Below are 5,853 nucleotides of genomic sequence, written 5' to 3'. Positions count from 1 at the left end.
GCGGCGATGGAGTACGGCAGCGTTGAACCGATATCGATGAACCTGATATCTTCTGGTATGTTAGAATTCGAGCGCATAAAGAGGAACATATGACTGCACTGAAGGCTTTGTCAGAGGAGATGTTTCCACTCCTCTTCGTAAACTTCAGTAGAAAGAACGCACACCCAGCGAGGTGCAGACATGAGGCTTTTGTAATACTTCCGCTTGTAAAGAAAATTCAAATCGCACACTCTTCATAAACGTGTTTGGCTGCACGGCCTTTGTCAGGGTCTTTGTCAAGGAAAACGTTTGGTGGGATAAATAAAGCATGACTTGAATTTTCTTTATGATTCACTCTTCTTCCTACCGAATTCGGCAAAGAGTTTCATCTGTTACCTATAGCTCTGTTGGTGGGGAGCAAAATGGCGCAAAGGGAGAACCCAATACTCATCGTTGGCTGCACTCATGATGAACCGGATCCACAAATGTGCTAAACTTGGTATCACAGCCATGCGTGGATTGATTTCCATGACGACAGCCCGCAAACGCCTGTATGCACCACACTGTACCTACGTCCTATGACTTGTTGCTCTGATTGGTTCGAGCATTTAGCATAATGCGATCATTCCAGGGACTCCAGACGTGTCTCGCAGTGTGATCTCACTCACAAGACTCGTCTGGTTTCAAGAATTTTCTAGACAACCTTTTGAAGCAAACATTGAAACGAGTTCAATTATCTCACCCTATTGGGAGATTTGTTTCACTTGTTTCAAGAAAAACAGGATTTTAAGACTCAATACGTGATTAAATTACTTGTTTTTAAGGATTTTTTTTTGCAGAACAGGCCTGTAGGCTGCATCATCTGAGTAAGGCTGGATGGAAGAGAACAGAAGAGGAGGAGGAAGAGGAGGAGGAAGCAGCTACAGAATCACCTTTACGTCACCAGAGGCACTATCATCTCCTCCAATACTGGAATCAACATTTTCCCCATCAATAAAACAATCACGTTTCCATGGTAACAATGCAGAGGCTCCATAAAACTTAACTGAACCTTGTATCCTGAACCGCTGCATGGCCGCACATCCAGCGCTCTCTAGGTGTGTTTTGGTTTGCACACGAAATGAGAATTGTTTTTTTTTTTTAAAGTGCAAATACATACATAGTGAGTATATGCCAGGCACGCAAATTCAAACATTATTATGTATTATCCATATACTTTTTCACATTCAGGTTTTGTGAGATGGTCCCCCGTAATTTTTTCACATTAGAGGAATATCTTGGCGCTTTGAAATTTAACCTGCAGTTCCCCAGTTCAGATGATGCCAACCTGCTGAGTCGAGGCGTTCCAGATGACGTGGCAATTCTATTTTTTTTCTTTTCTATTCTTATTCAATTTTTTTCAGAAGCAGAGACAGGAGATAATCTGGCACTGACTTTAAAAATGATTGGATTTCTGAAAATGGAATAACTGTCGATCTCACCATTTTTCAAATGTTGACCATGTGTTTTGTTATCTGCCTGAACAAATATATTTACCAATACATTTTAAATACAATTTAAATTGCTCTGAAATGGCCCCCTTTATTGGCATTTTAAAGAGTACGACTTATCAAAATGAAAATGAACAACTCTTCTTTTCGTTGTCATTTTTGTCATTCTTTGTGATCTTATTTTTTTTTATCTTTCTCTTTTGGGGTGAGACGTTTATAGAAAGTCCTCAAGGTTTCTTTGTCTCACCTGCACACTTTCTATTACTTTTCTTAATTCTTAATTCTTCTTAACTTTTCTGGTGTTTTTATCATTTGTGCAACTAAACCTAAACTTAACGTGTTCACTTATCTTGCATTGACTGATGTCAATGTACAATCCTTCACTCTTTCTTCTTGGCTCATGTGTCCAATCCTTGATTATTTGGTCCTTGGTTTTTACAGTGTGAATGGTCATTAAAGGAAAATTCTGTCTATTTTCAACCTGGGCCTCATTTTCCAAGTTTTTGCCATCATGACGATTGTGTTTAAAATTTCATCCCTTACTTCACTGTAGAGCTTGATTTAGCTTCAGTTAACCAGAAATGACCCAGAATTATCCAAGTCACTGTGTCCAGTTTTTGATTAGGTTGGAGGTTACATTCAGTATCTCTAAAATCTAGAGGGTCCAGTGTGTAAAAGTGTCAAAAGTTTGCCTGCCAAGGATTTAGCATTGCCTACAATTCTTTAAAAAGTAGCTACCATCATTTGTTTGAATTCTGTGTCGTCAATCATTTTGTCCGAGTTTGTGCCACCTTTTCCCAAATGGTGGATATCTCATTTTGGAAGTAAACGTCTCACATATACTTCACCTCCACCAGATGTCACAGCTCCCATCAGCAGCCATGTTAAGGCGGCCATATTGAGTCCTGCAGAGTAAAAATGCAGTTTAGTTTAACTGGGGGAGTAAACGCAACCCATTGCTACCTCCAGTTTGAGAAACCCTGCTCTGGCGTCTATGTAGGGGTGTTTGACTCCTCCCCCTGCTCTGCTGGCCCCGCCTCCTTGCGGATGAGGAGGCGTGGCTTCTTGCGGAGCCGCTTGGCTTCATTCTGCAGCTTCTGGCGGATGTAGCCCTTGATCTCCGAGTCGGTTTTACCGGGAAAACAGTGTTGCACCGCTCCTGGGTTGGACAAAGACACAGAGAAAAAGATTGCTGAAAAATGTCTCGGCTTGTAAAACGCCAGTGTGTGTGTGTGTGTGTGTGTGTGTGTGTGTGTGTGTGTGTGTGTTGTTTTGTTGCTGCTGATCAGTGTTCACTGGACAAAAATACAGAGATCAAAAACTGTTCCTCTCTCTCTGTAAACCTCCACTTTCTCTTTGACTTTCTCTGTAAAAAGGGGTGGAGACTCATTGGTGTAGTAGTACTAACAGTAGTAGCAGTAGTATTAGCAGTAGTAACAGTAGTAAAGTACAAACAGTAGTAGCAGCAGTAGTAGCAGTAGCAGTAGTAGAAGTAGTACTAGTAACAGTAGCAGTAGTAGTGGTAGTAGTAGCAGTAGTAGTAGTATTAGTAGTGGTAGTAGTAGTAGTAGTAGCAGTAGTAGTAGTATTAGTAGTGGTAGTAGTAGTAGTAGTATTAGTAGTAGTGGTAGTAGTAGTAGTATTAGTAGTGGTAGTAGTGGTAGTAGTAGTATTAGTAGTGGTATTAGTAGTGGTGGTAGTAGTAGTAGTAGTAGTAGTAGTAGTATTAGTAGTGGTAGTAGTAGTATTAGTAGTGGTAGTAGTAGTAGTAGTATTAGTAGTGGTAGTAGTAGTATTAGTAGTGGTAGTAGTGGTAGTAGTAGTATTAGTAGTAGTAGTAGTATTAGTAGTAGTAGTAGTAGTAGTAGTAGTAGTAGTAGTAGTATTAGTAGTAGTAGTAGTAGTAGTAGTAGTAGTATTAGTAGTGGTAGTAGTGGTAGTAGTAGTATTAGTAGTAGTAGTAGTATTAGTAGTAGTAGTAGTAGTAGTAGTAGTATTAGTAGTGGTAGTAGTGGTAGTAGTAGTATTAGTAGTAGTAGTAGTATTAGTAGTAGTAGTATCTTACTGAGTACGGCCTGTATCTCCTCTGCAGGCAGGGCAGGTTTGGTCCGGCCTCTCTTGCCGGCGCTGCCGGACACGCCGTGCGAGGCGAGCCTCTCTCGGTGTTACGGCGCTCTCAGCAGCTCGTCGGTCAGCTTCTGGGCCGTGGAGCCGGTGTTACGGCGCTCCAGCAGCGCCGCCGGGATCAGCTGACAGACAGGAAACCAGGGTCAGCCTCTGGGTTTTGGCGCCTGCCTTTCTCTGATGTTTACTACATAGCGTCACTATTGAAGAGGCAGGTGTTGTTGTGATTGGAGCATTTTATAAGACAATGGCACTTTACAAACAAATATTATGTTACTTTACATTATATTGGATTTTTTTAAGAGTGACTACAGCGAGTAGAGGAGAGGCGATATGATTCAGTGAGGCACTTCTGAAAAAAAAAAGTTTTTATGTTGGTTTCAAAGAGTTCCTCTCACCTCCTGGTGGAGAGGAGGTGCGAGGAGGTGCGTTCCTCCATTTTGTGTCTTCCTGGAGAGCTGGGACTGACGGCAGTTTCCATCCGGCTGCTGGTGATGGTAGGAGGAGACGTCCGGCTTAGTCCACTGGCCTGGAGCCGGCATCCTGCCCAGCGGCATGATGGGAGATGTAGTCCCTCTGTCAGACCTGCTGCTGGACCACTCCTCGGTCCTTTCTACGAGCGACTCCAGGGTGCGGGCTAGCTTCCCACCGGCTAAAGGCAGGCAGAAAACAATAGAGTACAGTAGAGAAGAATAGAATATATTCGACGGCTGTTTGTTGTCTTCCAGATGTGAAAGCAACGCTTGAAGTTCCAGATATCAGACCTTTCCACCAGCTCATGGACGCACAATGAGCACCGACCCTGTTTGTTAGGTTTGTTAAGCTCCGCCCACTCACCTGTCAGGCATCTGATTTGCTCCCTCAGGCTGTCCATCTCCCTCTGCATGCTCATCACCATGGCAACCAGCTCTGCCTTGGAACGGCACTGGAGGCTTATGAAACTCTGTGGAAGGACAGAGGCTTGAATTACAAACAGACACACACACACATCTGTAAACAGACACACACACACACATTTATGATCAGACACACACACACACACACACACACACACCTACTACTGCTGCACATCTGCTCCATCCTCCTGAGGAACTGTTTGGAAAAATCAAGTTCTGCTTTCTTCTCATCTGTCAGAAGTTATGAGGAATGTTCTCTGCATTACAATACAGCAGTTTGGTTCTCTCTCTCACACACACACACTTACACACACACACACACACACACACACACACACAGTGTACCTCCGTGGTGCGGTCTCCCTCCAGTGTGTGTTCTGTCTCTGGTAACTAGAACAGAGCAGAGAACAGTGACAAGTCAGTCTCAGGTCTTGAGGCACAAGTCTCAAGTCTAAATGTAGAGTCGAGTCAGAACAGTCCATATTGGGATTTTCTGAAATGTCTCTGGAGAAAATTAGTTGGGAAATTTACTTCCAGAATCAGGGCCGCTGAAAAAGTGGGAGGGCATTTTTATACATGAAGGATAAATACACGAAGGAGGACTTTAATGGCAGTAAATATTAAATACACAGTACTGATGATGAATACAGGATCCACAAAGCAACTGACACTCTTGGACTGTAATCTGCTCCATCCTGCAGTAGAATTAACCTCCATTCACTCCACTGTCCGTCAGTAGAAACCTGTTGTGTCGCCACCAGCAGACACACAGCATTACCGTTGTTTACCGTTATTAAAACCGTAAACAACAACAAAAAAATAAAACAAACAAACCACATGATTTAACTTCTGCGGGCCGCCGTTCATTTGGCGGCATGACTGCGCGCTCCCGTTCACTTCTCCGTTCCCGTTCGCCGGCTGTGCGCGCGTCCTCCGTTTGGTCTGTCTGGGCTGGACAGAGAGACGGCGGGCGGGGACCGGGATGATTAACGGCATGGGGATCACGGACACACACACACACACACACACACACACACACACACATATAAAGAGACACACACCTCTCCCGTGAATGGACAAAGCGCGCAGTCTCCATCCCCCCTCCTCCTCCTCCTCCTCCACTTCACGACTGATAATCCCGTTTCGTTGGGGCTACTTACGCATATTTGTTGGGAGCTCGGCACGTAGAAATATTGTTTTTCTTCCTCCTCTCCCTCCTCCTCCTCTCCCTCCTCCTCCTCCTCCTCCTCCTCCTCCAGGTGGAGGAAGTGTCTGGCGGCCGGTTTGCGCCTCATCTTCTTCCTGTCATTATATCAGATCGGCGCCGCGCTTCCAGAGACTGACTGCCGCTTGTTGTTCATGCT

The 5,853-nt window shown here is 44.1% G+C and overlaps 1 pseudogene; it reads right to left on the bottom strand.

The window, feature by feature from the left end:
• Nucleotides 1-2,461: 2,461 nt before the first annotated feature.
• Nucleotides 2,462-5,784, bottom strand: LOC139929082 (uncharacterized; annotated as a pseudogene).
• Nucleotides 5,785-5,853: the final 69 nt, after the last annotated feature.

The sequence above is a fragment of the Centroberyx gerrardi genome, chromosome 7 (assembly GCF_048128805.1).
Source record: "Centroberyx gerrardi isolate f3 chromosome 7, fCenGer3.hap1.cur.20231027, whole genome shotgun sequence".
Taxonomy (NCBI): domain Eukaryota; kingdom Metazoa; phylum Chordata; class Actinopteri; order Beryciformes; family Berycidae; genus Centroberyx; species Centroberyx gerrardi.
This window is presented reverse-complemented; position numbering and strand designations above follow the sequence as displayed.